Genomic DNA, 23,889 nt, shown 5'->3' with positions numbered 1-23,889 from the left:
ATTCAGATCCTGCCAACGTTTCACACTCACCGAGTGAATCATTAGGGGATGTCATTCAGCAAAACTAAAATGAGCAGTCGTTCAGTCCCATTCCCAGTCCAGCCCTGTCCATTCTCTCACTTCAAATTTCGGCCGTTAGGGGGAGGAGTGGAGCTCATTGCTCTTTACAGAGTAAAGATTGGCATCCAAGTCTTAGCCAATGAGAATGGGAAAAGGCTGGACTTTTTTCAAGACTTGTAGCAAACATTTACTCAGCAAACAAAGTCTATTTAAACAGTCGCTATGAATTGGCATAAACAGAACCCACGACCAATGCTCCCAATAAAAACAGGGTTATTTTGTTACAGTGAAATGCAGAGATTGGAGGATAGTTACATAATGTAAATTATGTCTGTAAAATTATTCCTAGTTACATACAGCACCGTGATCTCCAGGCGTTAGTACAGAGGAGTTTGCTAGTCATCTTCGTTTCGGCCTGGATTTAATGCATGCCACGGTTTTCAGAGTGTATTCCATCTCCTCGACCAGCTGTCTATTTTCCACATCCAGATCCACTCTCGCTGTAGGCCCTGAAATGCCTGACTGTATATTCAAGGAAGATTGTGTGTTGGTCAACTGTTTGGAATAGATCAAATGTTATGTGGAAAATAAATGAGTGATCTTTCTTCAGCATTCTAGAAGGGAAGGATTTCAAGCACCTTTAATTCATCCAAGAAGATATATTCGTTTGAAAAAGAATAAACGCATTAAGGCCCCTCAGAGTCACGCCCCCTACAAACCTTGTCCTCCAGTACAGAACTGGCCAAGAATGGAATTGCCAATCAATGTGCAGCATTGCCCCTTTGATGATTGAAGTCATGCAAAGGTTATGGGTGAGTTTGATCCTCCAACTCTCCCATGCGTTAAGAACCATTTTGTTAATCTAGCAAGTAGTTAAGCAGGTCATTGCGGTTAATTGATTAAGGCTTTAGTTGATGGGGTAGATATAAAGGGGAACAGATGGGAGTGGTATGTAGAAGGAGCTGTAAGATTGGGTAATTAATAAACTTCAAAAATAGGTGTCTTGGGTTTTATCCCATTGACGGGCTCGGGCTCGGGCTCGGACTCGGGCTCGGGCTCGGGCTCATCTTGATAAAAGAGGATGTTAACTTCAAGGTGAAGACGGAAGGTTGAGATACTTTGGCACACAATGGCTAAAGCCAAATGAACAGTTTTGAGGCTATATCTTCCCACAGGTGTTTTGTGAAGCTGAACCTTACAATTCAAGGAAAAAGGCAGTGAATGTGTGGATTACATCTTTAGCAAGAAAGTAGTGTGGTATGGTTTTGGTGATGCCTCTTCTTCCTGAAAGATTAAGTGTAAAGTATTCTCAAAGTTAGATATTTATCAAGATGGTGGTGCACTGGTAATATCAGGCTAGTATTCTAGGGACATGGGTTCAAAATTCACCAAAGCAGATGGTAAAATTTCAATTTAAAACAAATCTGAAGTAATGATAATCATGTAAAGACAATCAATTGTCATAGAATGCATCTTCTTCCTCCAGGGAAAGAAACCTGTTAACATTGTCTGACACAATGATATGACTCTGGACCCACAGCACCTGGGATGACTCTTAATAACCCCTTGAGCAACTTGGAATAAGCAATAAATGCTAATGACGCCCACATCCCCAGAAGCAATTCTTTTAAAATTTGGACTCTGAGGAAGGTTTGGAAATTGTATTAAAATTTCTAAGGATGATTTATTAAAAGCTGTTGAGTAAGGGTCAGACTTTGATTTAGAAAGCAGAATGGATATTCTATAGAAAAATATGAAATGAAATTTCACAGATTTGTATAAAAGTTGGAAAAATTCTAGTTGGAGATTTTAATTCAGTATTTGCCTTTAAATTGGTGGACTGTGCACAGGTGCCAAACATGTTTAGACTCCTTATATTAACTGGAGTTTGACTATCAGAAAAAAATATGCTTTTGGAACAGATGTCATAAGCTTTATAAAAGTTCTGGGAGAGTGTTCATTCCCACAGGCTTTCGGGGTTCAAATGGGGCATTCAGCAGTGACATAAAGATTGGAGGATTCAATGGTAGAGGCAATGAGAGACTGTCCAGACACAGGACAAAAACATCAATATGGAATGAGAGAGATAACTTAAAAGGAGTGACGATAGAGATGCCTCTGGCAAATAGAGCAGACAGCCAGAATTAGGGAATTAGAATAGAAGTATGAATCTCAGGAATACTGGGAATACAGTCAACAGGAATTTCAGATGTGACTCAAAACACCATTCTGCATCGGAAATTCCCAAATGAGTAACAAGGTTTGTGAACGATGTACAATGTGAAGGTCTGGAAGGAGATGGTAGTGATACTGATCAGGCAGAAGAAATTGCATGAGTTTGAGAAGTTTTAATCCAGTAAACAAATGTTTTGGGCAAAGACTCATTCCGTTCCATTGTGTTGGGCAGGGGATGTAAGTCAACAGTGTATGGAATAGATTGGTCAAAATGTTATCTAGATTCTTTCAAAAATATGGATCAAGGTCAAGTTAAGGAATATGAGAGTTCTATCCATTTCAGGTTGAGGAGGATAATCGGCTGAAACCATTACAAAAAGTGACAATTCCTGTAAAATAGATCAGATAATCAATTTCATCAGCACTGAAATAACCTCACTGTTGAGCAGGCCTTCTATTTCAAAGGCTTAAATGAAACTGGACATGGAACATGACAAAGCAATTGTTTTTGGGAGGTTGGTAGACTTACAATGATATCTGGATTGGACAAACTGTATTACATGAGCAAGATCTAACTTCTTTAGTCAAACTTTTGTGCAGCTGTTACTGATATCAGGAAATAGGAGTTTACAAAGAGAAATTAGGCCAATCATTAAGAGTTTACCCACTCATCTTTATAAATCCTACTAAAGGATGCAGGAGTAAGGGTCAATGAGAATATTAAACCTAAAGAAGATATCAATGATAAATGTGATCCATATTAGTATAGGACACAATGGCCTACATTGAGCTTCACTTTAATAATGTTATTGCAGTGCACTTATAGGAGAAGGAGAAAAATATTGTGCCTTACAATCTGTAATCATGACAACTAGATTCAGTCAGTGTACAGTAATATACAGTGAAGAGATAATTGTAATATTTTGAACAAGGTAGTGGAGAAATAGATTGGGAGGGGTCTTAGGGCACTGGTGCTATTTGTACCTGAAATTTTGGAAGATAATTTGTCAGTGATGAACTTGGGGATATGTTTGAAAATATGAACTTCATGGCAATGAAAATTTGTGGCAGTGGAAAGTCCCTTTAGTTGTGGAGGGAGTGAGAGAAGTCACCCAGTAATAGATGAGACAGTTCCTAAAACCCTAGTGGACCATCAAAGATATAATTCAACATTTGCCCTGGTGTAGAGAGTTGATGTGAAGAATTCACTGCAAACGATGGGGATCAGGGATGGGGTGTGTCTGTGAGGGAGGATTGGTGCTTGTTACGGGGAAAGGAGAGCACATCTCAATTATTTTAAGGAGAAATCCAAAAATTTTGTCTGTAGTGAGTGATCACAGGCAGCTTGGGAATTAATTGCAGTTAACTAAAATTAGCTTCACCTTCTCTGACTGAGACATAAAAACATTAAAAAAAAAGGAGTTGACCAATCAGCCCTTCAAATCTGCTCTGTCATTCAATATGGTGATGGTTTATCATCTAACTCATTGCCCTGTTTCCACTTTCCCCCATATATTTTGTGATCCCATTAACCCTAAGAAATACAGGTCATTCTGCTATAACTCGACAGATGTGTTCCTCTGTCATTCAATGGAGTTTAATTCAGATAAATGTGAGGTTCTGTATTTTGGGATAGCAAATCTTAGCAGGACTTATGCACTTATTGGTAAGGTTCTGGGGAGTGTTGCTGAATAGACACCTTGAGGTGCAAGTTCATAGCTCCTTGAAAGTGGAGTCGCAGGTAGATAGGATAGTGAAGAAGGTGTTTGGTATGAATTTCTTTACTGGTCAGAGGACTGAGTATAGCAATTAGGAGGTCATACTGCAGCTGTACAGGACATTGGTTGGGCCACTGTTGGAATATTGTGTGCAGTTCTGGTCTCCTTCCTATCGGAAAGATGTTGTGAAACTTGAAAGGGTTCAGAAAAGATTTACAAGGATATTGCCAGGGTTGGAGGATTTGAGCTGTAGGGAGAGGCTGAACAGGCTGGGGCTGTTTTCCCTGGAGCATTGGAGGCTGAGGGTTGACCTTATAGAGGTTTATAAAATCATGAGGGGAATGGATAGGATAAATAGTATTTTCCATGGGGTGGAGGAGTCCAGAACATGAGGGCATAGGTTTAGGGTGAGAGGGGAAAGATATAAAAGAGACCTAATGGGCAACTTTTTCACTCAGAGGGTGGAAAGTGTATGGAATGAGCTGCCAGGGGAAGTGGTGGCAGCTGGTACAATTGCAACATTTAAAAGGCATTTGGATGGGTATATGAATAGGGAGGATTTGGAGGGATATGGGCCAGGTGCTGGCAGGTGGGACTAGATTGGGTTGAGATATCTGGCCGGCATGGATTGGTTGGACCAAAGGGTCTGTCTCCGTGCTGTACATCTGTATGACTCTATGACTTTGAAACCTTGCGCTATAGAAAATCACGCAATGGGAAGCAGCTATAGAAAATCACATGTAAAAGATCACTAATAGAAAATCGCTATACATGTTCAGTAGAGAGTTTGCGTTATCCAAACATATCCAAAATATTAAACCTAAAGAAGAAATCAATGATAAATGTGATCTATATAAGTATAGGACACCATGGCCTACATTGAGCTTCACTTTAATAATGTTATTGCAGTGCACTTATAGGATAAGGAGAAAAATATTGTATCTTACAATTTGTAATCATGACAACGAGATTCAGTCAGTGTACAGTAATATACAATGAAGAGATAATTGTAATATTTTGAACAAGGTAGTGGAGAAATAGATTGGGAGGGGTCTTAGGACAATGGTGCTATTTGTACCTGAAATTTGTGCCTAAATCTTGCGCCCTAGAAAATCACGCTGTGGGAAACAGCTATAGAAAATCAAGAGCAAAAGATCGCTAATAGAAAATCGCTATACAAGCTCAGTAGAAAGTTTGCATTATCCAAACAGTGTCCACAATCTATCAATCGCGTTAGAGCCAATTCATGCTGATGAAACATGCGTTTTATCGAACTCCATCTTGGTCTGGTCTGTATGTGACTCTGAACCCACAGCACGGGGGATGACTCTTAATGACCTCATGGGTAACTTGGAATAAGCAATAAATGCTGATGAAGCCCCTCATCCCCTGAAAGAATGTTTTAAAAATTTGACTCTGAGGAAGGTTTGGAAATTCTATTAACATTTCTAAGGATGATTTATTAAGAGCTGTTGAGTAGTGGTCAGACTTTGATTGATTTAGAAAGCAGAATGGATATTCTATATGTAATGAAATTTTACAGATTTATATGTAAGATTGCAGCGTTCTGCTCTGGCCTCAACCACGTTCCCCACTCTCTGGTTGAACAAAGTTAAAAATCACAAACACCAGGTTATGGGAAGTACAAGCTTTCAGAGCACTGCTCCTTCAACAAGGAGCTAGTGGGGCAGGATTATAGCGCACAGAATTTATAGTAAAAGATCAAAGTGTCATACAACTGATGTGATGTATTGAACAAACCTAGATTGCTGTCAAGTCTTTAATCACTTAGAATGGAGGTGCAGGTTTCGATTCATTAATATGGAAATCTCATCTTTCAAGTCACAGCCCCAAGATAACCTAAGGTTTTATCAGTTTAAAAAAATAGTGATCTCTCAGCTCTAATAATGTACTAAAGGTGTGAGATTAAAGTCTGTCTGCAACCCAACCTTGAGTTCTATTTCCAAAGTTGGAATGTATAAAATCTCACATTGACTGACTGCCTACGGTTTGTGGGCTTTTTGAACAAAATGGAATGTATCTGCAAATACAAATTCACCCCATAGACGTGTGTGTGTGTGTGTGTGTGTGTGTGTGTGTGTGGTGGGGGTGGAGGAGAAAGGGATTTACATATTAATGAATTGAAACCTGCAAGCCATTCGAAGTGATTAAAGACTTAACAGCAGTCTAGGGGTTTATTCAATACATCGCATCAGTTGTATGACACTTTGATCTTAAATTCTGAGTCCTGTGATCTTGCCCCACAAGCTACCTGATGAAGGAGCAGCGCTCTGAAAGCTAGTGCTTCCAAATAAACCTGTTGGACTATGACCTGGTGTTGTGTGATTTTTAACTTTGTCCACCCCAGTCCAACATCGGCTCCTCCACATCTCTGGGTGAAAGCATTTCTCCACACCTCAGTCCTAAATGGCCTACCCTGTATCCTTTGACTGTGATCCAAGGTTCTGGACTCTGGCACCACATCCCTCCTACATTTACCCTGTCTAATTCAGTCAGAATTTCGAGTTTGCTGCACCTAGGGAGAAGGGTGTTTATTAAGGTTGAGGATTCAGAGAAAACCCAGGAAGGCTTGTGACCTCATATAAATCGACCAGAAATAAGTTTTAATCTAGGGGCATGATTTGTTATAAAAAGGAAAGACAGAAAAAGTTGAAAGATCAGGATGAGGTTTCAGTTAGTGACAGAGGGATAGTAATTTTACAATCAAACAGGTAGGGTGCATTCCTCAGGTCATCTGACACAAATTACACATTTTTAGAATCTGAACAAGCTATAGAAAGTGATGAAACACTATGGACTTCATATACAGGATCTGATTCATGACAATATAAAGCATATGGACAAAACGATAGAGACACAGAATAACTGCTGAAAGTTAGGTCCAAAGTAGTCTCTACGTTGGAAGGGACCAGTGAATGTGACCACTATAGGAAGAGTGGGAGAAGCCACAGGAAAATGCTGACATTGGTTAAATGTTCAATGTAAAATCCGTGGATTGGCAAAATAAGGTAAAGATATGGAAGGCCACAAAGTTCAGTCCAAATTCTGTAAGTGGGCCGGGAACTGAACAATAGTCACGAAAAAGGTTGAGAATATGCCCAAGGAGTTCTTATCCGTGGAGACTGAGGTCTTGTAGTAATATTCAGAATGCAGCAAGGGAGTCGTGTTGAACACTGGGCTTCAGCTAGAGTATTGCATCCAGTTCTGGGCATCATATTTTAGGAAGGACCTGAAGGCATTTGTGCAGGAAAGGTAGATGTGAATGGTTCTAGGGATGAGGAATTTTCATTGAGGCTAATTTGGAGAAGTTTGCCTGGAGGAGCAGAGGTTGAGATGAGATCTGACTGAAGTCATGACTGGTCTGAAGAACGTAAATAGGGAGAAAATACTTCCATTCAAAAACAATTGAGAATGAAAATAAGGGGTAAGCCATTCAGGACTGAGATGTGGAAGAATTTCTTCAGAGACCTGTGAACCTGTGGAATTCTGTCTCACAGGAAGCTGTTGGGGACCAGTTCATTCAATATATTCAAGAGGGAGCTGGACATAGCCCTTGTGACTAAATGGATCAAGGGGTATGGAGAGAAAGCGGGAATGGGATACTGAGATTGCAGGATCAATCATGGTCATAATGAATGATGATGCAGGCTCCTGCTCCTATTTTCTATATTTCTAAGTTTTAATTAAAAGGCACCGATCTAAAGTAATTGGGAAAAGAGGATAGTTGGAGAAGGTTTTCATACAGTGAGTTGTTAAGATTTGGAGTGCACTGACGATGGAGGCAGGTTGAATCCAAGCATTCCATAGAACCAGAGAAATGATGCAACCAAGAAGGAGGCCATTTGCTCCATCTTGTCCATGCCAACATTCTAAAGGCAATTGGATGGCTTTTGAAAATGAACAATGAGTAAGCGAGAAGACAGAGTTGCAGGAATCGAGATGGTCATTTGGAACACCAGTGCAGATGCAGTGGGCTGAATAGCTTCCCTCAGTACGATAAGAATTCTGTGATTTGGGTGAAGGGCAGGAAAATGAATTGGAAGTGACCCTTGGCCATGGAGGGAACTGAATGACAGATGTGGCTTGAGTGGCTAAACCTTCTCCCTGTGTTTCCAGGCTCCTGTTTCGAGTTTGGTTCTGAAGAGTAAAAAAAATTGGAGCTTGGCTGCAAATGTGTTTGAATGAATTTGTCCAACAACGTGGACTTAATGTTTCCACCTCCTTCTTTGGGATGTTTTGCAGATCAATGTAACAGATGCTTCCTGTCTGTCCTTTCAATTATTGGGAATCTGTTTCTCTTTAAAGTTATTTTTAAAAAAAAATTCTTTTCTTCCAGCTCACTCTTGCTGAGGGAATAGGCCCCACAGCAGTAGCAGGAACAATTGGACCATACGGCATTTCCAAATCTCAGGTTTTGGGCCTAGGTGGGCTGTTTGACCATGTCATCTGCACAGGCCAGTCCAATTCTTTTAAACAGGATACTCATACGTACTCATTTCTTAGAGAAGTCACTCAATCCTGGTTACTAAGAGGAATCCTGGCTGCTCCCTCTCAACTCATTCCAAGGCACTAAGGTCAAATTGTAATGGCCTAACTGTTCCATGAGCTGAGATCAGTTGATTCAGTGGTTAGCACAATTGCCTAAGTGTTAGGGGCCTGGGTTCAATTCTACCCTTTGATGTCTGTCTGTATGGAGTGTGCGCATTCTTCCCTTGTCTGTTTGGGTTTACTCCCTTGATCCAAAGATGTGCAGGTTAGTTGGGTTGGCCATGCTAAATTTCTCATAGCGTCCAGGGATATGCAGGCTAGGCCATGGGGAATGCAGGGTTAGGATAGGGTCTGGGTGTGATGCTCTTCAGAAGGCCAGTGCGGACTCAATGAACAATACAGCACAGGAACAGGAGCTTTCGCCCTCCAAGCCTGTGCTGACAAATTTTGCCCTTTCATAATAAAACTGTCTTCACTTTCAAGATCCGTACCCCTCTGTTTTCTTGTTATTCACGTATTTGTCCAGGTGCTTCATGATCCTGCTATTGTGTCTGCTTCCTCCACCTCCTCTGGCACTCCCCACTCTGTGTGTGAAAACCTTGCCTTGCACATCTCTTTTTAAACTTATTCCCTCACATCTTGAACCTGTGTCCTCTAGTAATTGACGCTGGGAAAAAAGCCTCATACTTTCCATTCTATCCATGCCATTCACAATCTTTTAAACTTCTATCAGGTCGTCCCTCAACCTCCTGTGTTCCGGTGCGAACAAACTCAGTCTATCCAACCTTCCTTCAGAGCTAAATTCCCCCATACCAGGCAACATCCCAGTAAACCTCTTCTGTACCCTACATCCTGGTAAACCTTTCAAACCCATGACTCTCGATGGGCCGCATGGCCAGCTTCCACACTGTAGGGATTGTACCAAATATTTTGATGCATATGAATCCTTGCACAAAGCTCAATTAAATGACCAGTTACCTTTTGTGGACAGATGCCTTCTGATCAACCACTGAGTTATAAACATAAATCATCGTACCCCATTGGGCTAAGATATTGTAAACTTATTTGTTCAAACATGCTCAATTCCAATGTAGGCATGGAGTTAATGGTTTGGGTCCAACATGACTTATCTTTGGAACTAAAGGGAGCGTGAAAATGATGGATTTTATGCTTTTGACAAAAGGTGGGAAGGGAAAGTTTGAGTAGAACAAGGTGCCCAGAACAAAAGGCAAAGAGAGTGCTACTGATAGTAGAGGAGGATATAGATGAAAAATAAGTATCAGCCATTAGTTGTGATTTGGAGATGCCGGTGTTGGACTGGGGTGTACAAAATTAAAAATCACGCAATTCCAGGTTATAGTCCAACAGATTTAATTGGAAGCACTAGTTTTCGGAGCGCTGGTCCTTCATCAGGTGGTTGTGGAGGACACAATTGTAAGGCACAGAATTTATAGCAAAAGTTTACTTTGTGATGTAACTGAAATTATACAGTGAAAATTATCTTGATTGTTTGTTAAGTCTCTCATCTGTTAGAAGGACCACGTTAGTTTCACTTCCTACATATGTAAATCGCAAAACTGTTTTAAAATGTTACATTCTCAGGTTAACTTTAACAATTGGTGTTTAGATCAGGGTGGTGCTGGAAAAGCACAGGAATATTCCTGATGAAGTGCTTTTGCCTGAAACGTCAATTTTCCTGCTCCTCGGATGCTGCCTGACCTGCTGTGCTTTTCCAGCACCACTCTGATCTAAACTCTGTCTTCCAGCATCTGCAGTGCTCACTTTTGCGTAGTTGATTTTAACAATTGGTGTCAGCCAGATAATATGTTGAAGATGTTAGCCCCCTGTGTGCTACTGTCTATGCCTTAATGTTTAGACTGATTCTAATCTAAAAAATGAGTTAAGACAATCTTACATGGAATCATTAGTTGTTAATAGCAGAAAGTAGGTGAGAGCAAACCAATCACTAACGAGGGGAAATGAATGTAATAAAAATGGAGGAAAATGTGTATTCCTTAAATCAGGAAATGACTAAACCTGAAGTGATTCCCACTGTCACCAGGATCCAAAGGGCTTTGAAGCAATATCAATGTCAGGGAAAATTGGATTTGCTGTGGGCGTTTAACGCAACTCACCATCCCGTTATGTGAGTGTTAGGTCATAAACCACCAACACTCCATGGAATTGCAGTAAGACAACTTTACTCCGAAATGCAAACACTCATGTAGAAAGGGTCAATATCCTATTTGTCTTCTTAATTGCTAGCAGTATATACATGTTAACGTTCAATAGCTCAGGATCAAAGATGCTCAAATTCTTTTGAAGTTCAAAAGAGACCTACGGGGCAACTTTTTCACGCAGAGGGTAGTACATGTATGGAATTAGCTGTCAGAGGAAGTGGTGGAGGCTGGTACAACTGCAACATTTAAGTGGCATTTGGATGGGTATATGAATAGGAAGGGTTTGGAAGGATATGGGCCGGGTGCTAGCAGGTGGGACTAGATTGGGTTGGTCGGCATGAACAGGTTGGACCGAAGGGTCTGTTTCCGTGCTGTACGTCTCTATGACTCTATGGCCCTATGACTTCCCAGCATCTCACCATTAAATTATAGTCTGTATTTTGTTTTTTTTTCCATCAACATAGATTACCTCTCATTTCTTAGATTGGATTCTTTCTGTCAGTTCTTTTCCCCCCTCACATAGTGGCTGTACAGGACTTTAGTTAGGCCACTTTTGGAATACTGCATTCAATTCTGATCTCCCTGCTATAGGAAGGATACTGTGAAACTTGAAAGGGTTCAGAACAGATTTACAAGGATGCTGCCGGAGTAGGAAGGTTTGAGCTGTATGGAGAGGCTGAAGAAGATGAGGATGTTTTCCTTGGTGTATCCGAGGCTGAGGGGTGACCTAATAAAGGTTTATAAAATCATGAGGGGTATGGATAGGAGAATAGCTAAAGTCCTTTTCCCAGGGTGGGGGAGTCCTAACCTAGATGACATGGGTTTAAAGTCAGAGGGGGAACATTTAAAAGGGACCTGAGTGACAACTTTTTCACACAGAGGGTGGTGCGTGTATGGAATGAGCTGCCAAAAATAACCCGAACCTAATCATGATTATTATACTCAACACTTCTGACCAAGCTGTTGGTTACTTGTTCCAGCATCTCATTTCATTATTTGACGCAGTGTCATACCTTCTCCAATAATCACTCCTTTGGGATGTGTTGCGACATTAAAAGTGTCGAACAGGGTGGGAAGGATAAAGCAAGGGATTGACATTCGGTAATGATGCTTGTTTGAAGAGCTGGTGTGGGCACAATGGGCCAAATGGCCTCATTCTTCATCTTAACAATTCTGTGACTGTGCAATATAGACACAAGTAGCTGTTGTTAACAGGCATGGAGTGAGGACTGTAGGAGGGGAATAGGAACATCCGCTGGGAGGTGTAGCTGGGAGATAGCTTCCAGAACTTGGTGTCTGCTTCCAGCATTTCATGTTTTCATTCCGATCCCTCTCTGATCTGCTTCCCACATCCTCTCACTGCCTCCCTTTATTCTTCTGCACTTTCACTTCCTACTAGTTTACCAGTCAGACAGGGAACAGGACTGCTGCTTGCAATGTCACACTGGAGCAGTAAGGGGTGCCTCTCTGTGAAATGCAGTGGCATGCCTCAGGAAGAGGGTAAATGACCCGGAGCCACACACAACACATACTGTGCCAGTTGGTGCCAATGCAGTAGTTGAGCAAACCATTACTCATTATCACCAGTGTCACCATTGGTGTGATGCCACCTGATATAAGCTGATAGTGCAGGCAATCCTTATATCAGCCACAGACAGAGAGAAAAGAGTGGAAGATGCTGGCACAAGCTAAACGCAGGTGTCCTTGTAGGAGTTGGCACTTGTGGTGGGACCGCATTGAGGAAGTGAGTGGCAGTACAGAGAATACCGTCATGTCACAGTCACTGGTTACTGCAATCACTATTTTGGCTGTCACTAGATATAGAGTATGTGATTGCCACTGGATAAAGAGGACACTGTGTGTGACTGCCACTGGATAAAGATAACGCTGGGTGTGACTGCCACTGGATAAAGAGGACGCTGGGTGTGACTGTCACTGGATAAAGATAACGCTGGGTGTGACTGTCACTGGATAAAGAGGACACTGTGTGTGACTGCCACTGGATAAAGAGGACACTGGGTGTGACTGCCACTGGATAAAGAGGACACTGGATAAAGAGGACACTGTGTGTGACTGCCACTGGATAAAGAGGACGCTGTGTGTAGCTGCCACTGGATAAAGAGGACACCGTATCTGACTGCACTGGATGCACACATGGAGAGGTGATGATAGAATTTTAAAGAGCTGGAATATTCCAGCAGAAACAAGGGTTCGGAGTGAGCACTGGTTCCTAATGGTGTGAATGTATCACATGGGATGTGTGTGATTCCCTTCTGTTTGACCGCACAGCTGGGGAAGAGGCCCCCAGCTACCAGCCCATCGCTGTGTGTTTCTCCATTGTAAACTCACATCTGTTTTTATACAAACTCATTAAACTTCAAATCACCCTCTCTAAACAGATCGCAGAGGGCCAGGGCCTAGTGAGATAATGATTATCTTAACCCTGAGGCTGATGTAAATATAACTCAGAGAAATTCAAAAGCCTGTTATTCAAAATATTGAAACTAGACAAATTGGATAATTGATCTACTTCCCAATGCTGAGACGTTTATTTAGAAAGGTTTAAACTCATTTACTTTGGCAGTGTATTATAATGATGGGTGTTGAGTGGGTGTGCTTCACTGACTTATCAGTAAACAGCAGTTTTCTGAGCAGGATGTGAACCAGGCACATCCAATCCTTCAGTGTTTCTCCACTTCTTACAACAACAGTAAGGGCTTTGTGGTAGTGTCTGTCCCTCTGAACTTCAGAAGTTCAAGACCCCCCTACTCCAGAGCTGTATCACTGCCGACAGTGTGATTATAAATATCTCCGTCAATAATTCTTGAACCAGAAACAGAGGGCTGAATTTCACGTTCAGCAAGATGACCACACACCCGATAAATAATCAATCACCTCCATTAATGAAACTGTAAAGTTGGGTATCCAGGGTACATGAGGCACATGTTTTTGACAGTCAGCAGAGAGAATGATGGGGAAGAGGCTCTGCCCATTTATTATTGCCTCTGTCCCATCCAAAGTTGAATTTCAAACACAATGACACCACCTAAGATAGAATAGAATCCCTACAGTGTGGAAGCAGGCCATTCAGCCTATCGAGTCCACACCAGCCCTCCAAACAGCATCCCACTCAGACCCACACCCACACCCACACCCCCTACCCTATCCCTGTAACCCTGCATTTCCCATGGCTAACCCACCTATCCCTGGACACCTTGGGCAATTTAGCATGGCCACTCCACCTAACATGCACATCTTTGGACTGTGGGAGGAAACTGGAGCACCAGGATGAAATCCACGCAGACGCAGGGAGAATGTGCAAACTGCACACAGACAGTCACCCAAGGGCAAAATCAAACCCGAAACCCTGATGCTGTGAGGCAGCAATGCTAACCACTGTGCCACCTTCACACCCGTACCCTTCAAAAAGGACATCCTTCTGGGAGCTGGGAACAGTCTTTCCCTTCAGTTTTCCTCCCACATGTACTCCTACACCCCTGTCCCCACTCACTGGGTATTTGAAGACTTCAGCCTCAAATGTTTCTCTTTCCTGCACTTCCTCAGATTGTCCCTGTCGACTCTGAGGTTGAGAGACAGCTGCATAAGTGCCTCCTCGTAAAAAGGCCCCACTAATAGAATAATTTAAACACAAGGTCTAATTAAACCAAAATAAACTTACAGTTTGAAATCATAATATTATTATGCTTGTCTATCAGAAACTGCAGTCCCTACAGTATGCACTGTTTATTTAAGGTCTCAAATATTATCGTTTATTGCGGAATAATTGAATGCAAAAGTATAGATGTTAGATTTTAGTTGCACAGGGTGTTGGTAAGATGACAACAATATCATAAAAGCAGAGAACCATGGATGCTGGAAAGCTGAAACACAAACAAAAAGTGCTGAAAACAAACGCAGCAAGTCTGGCAACATCTGCTGAAAGAGAGAAACAGAGTTAATGTTTCGAGTCCTTCATTAGAATTGCAAATAGCTGCAAAGGAATGGTATTTATGTTAAAACACGGTGTGTTAAAGTGGCAGGCAGCTGGGAGATCAGGGTCGTTTTTACAAACAGAGTGTAGGTATTCCACAAAGCTGTCGGCTAGTCTATGTTTTGTCTTCCCAGTGTAGAGGAGACATTAGGCAGCAAAGACATTAGGCTGGATTGAACAAAGTGCAGGTGAAGTGCTGCTTCACCTGGAAGCTATGTCTGAGGCCTTGGATAGTGGGGAGGGAGGAAGGAAATGGACAGGTTTTTCACCTTCTGCAATTACGTGGGACTGTGCCGAGGTGCATAGGAAGATGTTGTGAATGGAGGAGGAGTGGACCAAGAGAGAATGGTCCCAATGGAAGGCTGTCAAGAGAGGGTTGTTGGTAAGACTACATTTGGAGTACTGTGTTTAGTATTGGTTTCCTTATTTAACACCAATTGTAACTGCATTGAATGCAGTTCAGAAGGCTTGCTAGACTAATAGCTAGAGTGGGCAGACTGGTCTATAGTCCTGCTCCAAAAGTGTTTGTTTTGTGTGTGTATCCTCAGACACTGTGTGCTGCCTCTCCATGGCACTTGAGACCATGAAAGATTCCCCACTGCCTTCCCCTGCCACCATCCTGGCCATATGGGGAGTTCGTTCGACTTGAGCCAGGAACAGCAACAATGACCAATGGTAACCAACAGAACTAATCTCTACTGAAACTCGAGATTAGTCCCTGCTTGAGCAAATCCCACAGCCATCCCCCAGCGTTACTGACCCTCAGGACAACCACCCTGTGTTACTAACCCTCAGGACCATCCCTCAATATTACTGACCCTCTGGACTATCCCTCAGTGTTATTGACCCTCAGCATCATTTTCCAATATTGCTGACTCTCAGCACCATCCCCCAGGGTTACTGACTCTCAGGACTATCCCTCAATATTACTGACCCTCAGTACCATCCCCCAGTGTTACTGACTCTCAGGACTATCCCTCAATATTACTGACCCTCAGTACCAGCCCCCAGTGTTACTGACACACTGGCATGTCATGGTGTTAAACGTACAGCCACCCAGTACTGATAAATATTTCCCTTCCATCTCAAGGGAATGGATAATCTCAGTGTAAACTGTGAAATCTAAAACTATTAAGGTCTCGAAATGAATACAAAATGAAGGAATTAAGTAGATGTTGAAATAAAAGCTGTTTAATGTAGTGTGGCAATGAGTATTGAGCTGTGATGGAATTCAGCAACTTGAATGCAAAGACGTGAAGCAAAATTTTAGGTCATTTCTATTATTAATGAACTCAATACATTCAGCAAGTGGAAATGAGTGCTGATTATATCTCCTATATTGTCACAAACACTGCTGTTATATTACAGTGCAGACACTGAGAACGCGTTGGAGGTAGCTTTGATTCTTATATCTGTATGTACCAGATAATGGCTGAAGGGGTTTGACAAGGGGAGCCAAGGTTGAAGATAATGATTCACAATGCAGTATATTTTCAGATACAGCAGAAATTCTCAGTGATCCGCATCATCAGAAACAGAGAAAACTTCCCGTCTGATGGTGGACTGTTTATCTCGTAAATGGAAGGATATTGACAGCATATCCCATCAAAGTGGCATTAACATTTTAGATCTGAGTTTGCTGCAGGACCCATTACTCTTCGGCAGAGTGTTGAACCAGAGCGAACAGGCAGGGATGTTTTTAATTTCAATCAAGTGTGAACGCTCAGCTCTTGGGACAGGCTGTGATAGATGCCTTGTGTAATGTTATTCTTAACAATTACATGGGATTTGAAGAAAAGATAAACCCGAGAGCTGTGATTTGTGTTTGTTATTGAAGCTGTAAATCGTTACGAGGAACAACACTGAAAGAGAATTATTTCTTTAATGTTTTATAGGTGAGAAATACAGGCAAAGCCAGAGTCTTTAACTGGCAGCCAAGAACATACTCTGCAAGAAAGGTGGTCAATTTATATGGTGCGGTGTCATCCCCATCTCACTACTAGCAGTGAAACGAGAGATTGACTTAGAGCCCTTTGAAATAGTTAAGATGTGCCTATCCTCAAATGAAACTTTCAGACAATTACACAGGACTTAGATTCATAACCTAAGGATCTGCTCGGAATGATTAGGAACAGGAATGAATCCTTGCTGTATCAGACTGCCAGATGGAAAACTAAGACAAATAAGTCCCAACTTTGCAGCCCAATGTCCTGCGAATGTTTTGGAGAAATGCATTTGATGTGGAGCTGCCGGTGTTGGACTGGGGTGGACAAGGTCAGAAGTCAGGTGACACCAGGTTTTAGGGCATGAAGAAGGGGTAGCGTTTCGAAAGCTTGTGATTTCAAATAAACCTGTTGGACTATAACCTGGTGTTGTCTGACTAGAAGTGAATTTGTATATGCTTTACTGGCTGGCCTGCTGTACACAGCTCTGCTTTAAGCAGTTTCACCTCAATTTGTGACAGTCATTAAATACATCATTTGAAACATGGTGTCAGGAATTATATGGATTTTCATAACTGTATTGGAGCCAACGACTGCAAAAAAGAGGCAAGGAAGAATTAAAACTGTAGTCCTTTTACTGCTTGTGTTAGAATGACCATAAATACACTCCCTGCTGTTGTGGAAACGAAAGGAGAGAAGGCAGAATTCAATCGTTTTCACTTTCAGTGGCAAAACCATGAAATAACTGCAGAATAACAATAAAGACTAAGTAAATCAAGGGTAGGAATCCTGTTGTCAGTGCCAGAGAAAGAGAGCTAGAAATTATGTTGCAGCCTAGCTCTCATTTGGGAGCAGAGAACCCAGGAAGAGAGATTAATTTAATCTCTCTCCGATTGTTATTTATGAAGGTCAGAAGTCAAATGATACCAGGTTATAGTCCAACAGGTTAATTTGTAAATCACATGCTGTTGGAGTGTTGCCCTTTTATCAGGTGAAGTTGCCACTTCACCCGATGAAGGAGCAGTGCTCCAAAAGCTTGTGATTTCAAATAACCCATTGGACTATAACCTGACGTTGTGTGACTTCTGACCTTGCCCACTCTAGCCCAACACCGGCATAAATGTTATTTATGAACATTATGTGTTCAGCATCAGACTCAGGGGAGTGGGAGACTATTGATCAACGTGTTGAGAGCTGAAGCCTGACAGGTTTGGCAACTCAAAGATAATTTCACCCTCGACAGGAGTGTCTTAGACATAACAGATCCTGCCCAAGATTGTGTCTATCTCCCGTGCTTTTCCAGCAACACACTCTCGACGCTAATCTCCAGCAGCTGTCGTCCTCACTTTCGCCGCCCTGCCCAAGGTTATGTCAAGCAAGAGAGGAGAAACCTACTCTCAAGAAACCAACGACATGAGTCGGAAGTCTGAAGTTGTCAGTCAACAGAACAGACACGACTTTGCATTTTGCTGAGAGACATTCCAGGCCAAAAGAAAACAACGTATTGGAAAAGGGAAGGAATAGATCCAGAAGGATTAGCAGAAAGTTCAAGTCCAAACAGTAGGATACAAATATTGCACAGAAGAAAAGAGCAGATGTCCATCATGGGGAAACTATTGTTCCAACTAAAACAAGCTGGAAACTCTTTACATACAATCATTGAGCTATAAAGAAGCAAAGTAATCCTACAACTGATGGAGATATGCCAGTCAATGATTCTGATAAATTTACTTTGTAATATTCAACATTGGGACTGTTAGAACAATGACCAGGGAGGGACAATGTCAAGTAAACGTGAATTGTCAGGTTGAGCTTCACAGACTCATATGAAATGCCTGAATGCGATGAGCCAGGAGTGCAGTCCTTGAAGGTCAGCTTGAGGCTGAACGCTTGAACAATATTCATCCCAACAGACAAACTAAGAAAAGAGACCAATGCAATGGGAAGAATGAAGATTTGGAGTCCCAGACAGTAGACATTAAGGAAAATCCACTTATTGCAACTGAAGCAGCCTAGATCTTGGCTGGAAATCCTACACATGTCAAAAGAAATTTGCAACATCTCACAGGGCACTAAGCCACTGATTACAAAGATATTTTTACAGATATCAGATGTCTTCTTTGTGAATATGATCTAAAGTAGATGAGAGTATGAGACCAACACAACGTGTACTATGGAAAATTCCAGCTGCCTTCAAGGTCAAACTAAAAGACAAGAAAGAGGAGATGAAAAGAAAGGAGTAATCAAGAAAGTGACTTGCCCTTCAGGCTGAATTTGTAGCATGGTAGCAGTGGAAAGTCTAGAAAACTGTGAGTTTGTATAGACCTATAACATCATAATTAAACTTTGAAGACATCTTACTACCACTACTATAGCATGCAATCAATGATCTTCCCAGAGTGGAACTGTACCCAGATGATTGTGGAGACACAATGAAAGATGGAATCTAATGTGACTGCTAGAGAGAGCTTAGTAGTTGAACATGAAGCTGAACAAGTAAATGATATCATTAAGATACCTGAAGTCATTTACATTTTTCATGCACTGATAGCAAAAGGACTTAGAGGAGGTGATGACCTAGTAGCATTGTTGCTGGACCAGTAATCCAGAGATCAAGTAACGTACTGGGAATCTGAGTTCAAATCTCACCATGGCAGATAATGGAATTTGAGTTGAATACAAACCTGGAATTAGAAGCCCAAAGCATGTTACCTTGTCTGCAGAGCTATCATATGGGTATGACATTCAAGCAAGGGAATCAGATGTATATATGCTGTTGAGAGTAGTACTCTCTGTGAAGAAAGTTGAAAATAGGATGTGAAATCTAGAAACAGCAGGTTGATAGTCATCGAACTAATAGACACATTAAATCCGAAAGGCAAGTGTTTTGTTCAAAACAAACAAACAAACTATAAAACAGGATGTGACTTTCGAGGTGCTGCCAGAGGTAGTATTGAAAGGATGCGATGAAAAGGATATGATTTGAATGGCTCTTAACAAGCACCTGGTAACAAAGGAGAGCCTTTAGCCAAATGGCATTACATTTACTGACCGCTCCCCCCCCCACCCCCACAACTATCAACATCCTGGGGCTGACCACTGACCAGAAACTGAACGAGACTAACCATCTAAATACTGTGGCGACAAGAGCATATCAGTGACTGGGAAATCTGCAGTGGGTAACTCACCACCTGATTCCCCATTAAACCTGTCCACCAGCTACAAGGGACAAGTCAGGAATGTATGGAAATCCTCTCCTCTTGCCTGGATGTGTGTTGCTCCAACAACACTAGAAGCTTGACCATCATCCAGAATAAAGCTGCCTGCTTGATTGGTGCCCAAACTAAAACCTTCAACATTCACTCCCTCCACCAACAAAACACAGTAGCAGCAGCAAGATGCCCTGCAGAACTTCATCAAAGATCGTTTGACAGCACCTTCCAATCCCACGACCACTTCCATCTCGAAGGACAAGGGCACCAGATACATGGGAACACCACCACTAGCAAGTTCCTCTCTAAGCCATTCAGAATCATGACTTGAAAATATATCACGTTCATTCAGTGTCACTGGGTCAAAGTTCTGGAACCTTCCCTAACAGCACTGTAGGCATACCTACACCATATGGACAGCAGCGGTTCAAGAAGTCAGTTCACCACCACCTTCTCAAGGGGCAATTAGAAATGGGGCATTAAATGTTGGCACAGCCAGTGGGAACTATATCCTGTGAACGAATAAAAAGGAATGGTCATACAGAATCAGTTCACTGATAAGGCTCTGAACTATGTGCAGCTGTGTTATGGATTAATCACTGAGCATTCTGCAATAATCTACAATGTTGAATAATGCTTCCCATTTGGGGCTATGTTTACTCAGAAATATGTATTTAATGTTGTAATTCGACAAGAAAGGATCAGTCAGAGGAATTTCTTCAAAGGAACACATTAGGAACGGAATCTTTCCAGCAAACAGCTGCTGTAGCGGCTGCGGAAATGGTGCAGGTTTACCTCCCTTTTCAAACGATCCCGTCCCAATCTCCGAAACTGCCATTGTCTCAGAGTTTGTCCATTTGTAACTTGCCTCCATTCAGTGAATTCCAGCCCTTTTATGTTTTCTTTTGACATAATTTTCATAATCTTCTGTAGCTTTTCAGTCTGTGTGACCGCTTTTCAGGATTAATCCCACGGCAGGACAGTGGGACAGGGATGGGGGTGCTGGGAGAAGTGTTGGGGGCTAGTTTGGTGGCGAGCAGAGTGTGAGAATAGCATCCCATGTGACACCACATTCGGGAATTTCCCCACAGATCTCCAGTGGGACGTGCTTGCCATGAGGTTCCTTCTCTGTAGCCATCTAACTTTGACTAGGATTGCTTTGTCTCCTGCATTTCCAAGGATTTGCACTTGCTTACATGTGACTCCATGCCTGTAACAAGGTGACGGACTCTTAACTTGCCCTTTGAAATGGTTTAGCTGGACAGCTCTTTCCTGAGGTGGTGCCCAGAGCGGGAACTCCTTTTTGTCATTGTTGCTGTGTCCAGAGTGAAGATTCCTTGAGGACCAGAACACCTTGCAGAGACCCTACAGAAACCCTGGAGATGTGTTTGAAGACTCCTTATAGAGAAGATGAACTCTCAAAATCCCTGCAGTGTGGAAACAGGCCCTTTGGCCCAATAAGTCCACACCGACCCTCCGAAGAGTAGCCAACCCAGACCCATTCCCCTACATTATATTGATCCCTGATTTCTGCACCGCATCTACACATCCCTGAATACTATGGGCAATTTAGCATGGCCAATTCACCTTTGGATTGTGGAAGGATAGTAGAGCACCTGGACGAAACCCACGCAGACGTGGGGAGAGTGTGCAAACTCCACACAGCCTGAGGCTGGAACCGGACCCGGATTCCTCGTGCTGTGAGGCAAGCAGTGCTAACCACTCAGCCATCATGCTGCCCTGTATCTATCTATGTAAATTATTTTTATATTTTCTTATAACTCAAAATGGCATCAAACTGTGGCAACAAAACACTTCTCACTGTATCTTCCTGGATATATGTGGCAATAAAATCATTCATTCATTCAGCTGAACTGTTACAAAGATGGATAAACCTTAAGGAATGTCCTGAACTCCCGTTCAAGAAGTGGGTGGCATGGTGGCACAGTGGTTAGCACTGTTGCCTCCCAGCGCCAAGGTCCTGGGTTCAATTCCCACCTCAGGCAACCATCTGTGTGGAGTTTGCACATTCTCCCCGTGTCTGTGTGGGTTTCCTCCCACAGTCCAAAAATGTGCAGGTTAGGTGAATTGGCCTGGCTAAATTGCCCGTAGTGTTAGGTGTAGGGGAATGGGTCTGCTCTTCAAAGGGTCGGTGTGGACTTGTTGGGCCGAGCGGCCTGTTTCCACACTGTAAGTAATCTAATCTAAAAGACTGCTCAGCAGCATTTGACGGGCAACCAGAGATAGACAATAAACTGATGTTCATATCCCAAGAATATTTTTTTTCCAAAGTAAATTGTTGCATAATGAACAAGTTTGTTTATTGAAAGGATTTTTATTGCTTGTTCATCGATTGTTATTTCCTGAAGACTTTCCTACAAGTGTCACATTTGTTGGTTTCTATGGAAAGGCCAGACCTCCGATCCTGAGAATGCTGTTTACATCTCCCACGTGGGATTGTGTACAGGATCCTGAATCTTCATTAAAACTATCTGGCCATGTTCATTAACTCTGCTCTGATGTTGAGTGGAGCATTGTTGCTGTAGAAGATGGAAGCATTATGTAATGTTTTGGCAGGTCCTTTCCCTATCGCCATGAGGCAAAGTGAAGCCAGTGGGGGAAGAGTTTTGCAAGTATTTCTTGCTTTCCCAGTGCTCTGGGTCCTATTTCTAACACATCCAAATGTTCAGTTTGCTGTCTCTTAAGGAGTGAATGGATGGGGATTTGCAGAGCTACAATCCAGAACAGAAAGGAAGAGCATAGATTTACAGAGCACCCCATAACAGTTTCGATGAGATCTCATAGCATCTCACAGATGGTGAATTAGTTTTGTTAATGCTGTGCCTGGTAACACAGCAGACTCCCACAAACAAGCAAGCAAAATACATTTATATTTTGTGTTTCACACCTGCATACCATCCCAAAAATATATTACAGTTAATGATAGATCCATGGTTATAGCTCAGAATGAGGCCATTCAGCCTATTGTGTCCTTGCAGGCTGTCTGCATTGCAAATTCAGACAGCCACATTTCCCTTAATCCTCCATGTTCTTTCTCTACCAATTCCTTTTGAAATCCAGGATCGAATCTGCTTTCACCTCTTTCTCTGACAGTGTATTTAAACTGCTCATTATATAAAGAGGTATTTCCCCATGTTTGCCCATCCTTTTTAGATTAGATTACTTACAGTGTGGAAACAGGCCCTTCGGCCCAAGAAGTCCACACTGACCCGCCACCCACCCATCCCCCTACATTTACCGAACGCTACGGGCAATTTAGCATGGCCAATTCACCCGGCCTGCACATCTTTGGGCTGTGGGAGGAACCCGGAGCACCCGGAGGAAACCCACGCAGACACAGGGAGAATGTGCAAACTCCACACAGTCAGTCGCCTGAGTCGGGAATTGAACCCAGGTCTCTGGCGCTGTGAGGCAGCAGTGCTAACCACTGTGCCATCCATTGTCCTCTTGTCCTTCACCTTAAATCAGTGTCCTCTGAATCTACCAGAGGGAACAGTTTCTCCCTATCTGCTCTGTCCAGACTCCTCATGATTTTGAACACTCCATCAAATCCCCTTCTTCACTTCAACTCCAGATTTTCCAATATCGATGTCATAGTCCTCAATCCTAGAAAGTGTTCTCATAAAACTATTCTACAATTCTTTGAGGCCTTCACTTCCTTCCTAAAGTTCAGGATCCAGAAGTGGACACCAAAGTCCAGTTGATGTTAAACCAGTGTTTCATAAAGATCCATTAAACTTCCTTGGTGTTGTATTCTATGTTTCTATGTATAAAGCCAAGAGACCTGTGGCATTTCTGAAGGATATTCCCAACCTGCTTGACCACCTTAAGGAACTTATTAACTTTTACCCTTTGATCTGTCTGGTCATTCACCCCACCCCCTTTAGAATTAACCAGGTAATCAAAAGTTAAGATAATCCTAACCTCATTGTGTAAAGGTCACTTCATTAAAGAAACATCTTAGTGTGACTTCATCTTCCCACAAGGTTTCAAGAGACGCTAAGTTCATTTGGTGGATGACAGAGATTTGTAGATTGAGATAAACTGTTCCCACTTGTGAAAAGGAACAAGAACAAGAGG

The 23,889-nt window shown here is 42.3% G+C and overlaps 1 long non-coding RNA gene across 2 annotated transcripts in view; it reads left to right on the top strand.

The window, feature by feature from the left end:
- Positions 1–287: 287 nt before the first annotated feature.
- Positions 288–23,889, top strand: part of LOC122540739 (uncharacterized) — a 40,678-nt gene continuing 17,076 nt past the window's right edge. For both annotated transcript variants that reach the window (XR_006309397.2, XR_015752013.1), the window contains exon 1: positions 288–872. This is a non-coding gene — a long non-coding RNA (uncharacterized LOC122540739). The remainder of the gene's footprint in view (positions 873–23,889) is intronic.

The sequence above is a fragment of the Chiloscyllium plagiosum genome, unplaced genomic scaffold (assembly GCF_037043375.1).
Source record: "Chiloscyllium plagiosum isolate Xiang-an unplaced genomic scaffold, Cpla_swu_hap1 HiC_scaffold_29, whole genome shotgun sequence".
Taxonomy (NCBI): Eukaryota; Metazoa; Chordata; class Chondrichthyes; order Orectolobiformes; family Hemiscylliidae; genus Chiloscyllium; species Chiloscyllium plagiosum.
The sequence above is the reverse complement of the archived record's forward strand: the minus strand, read 5'-3'. Positions and strand labels throughout refer to the sequence as shown.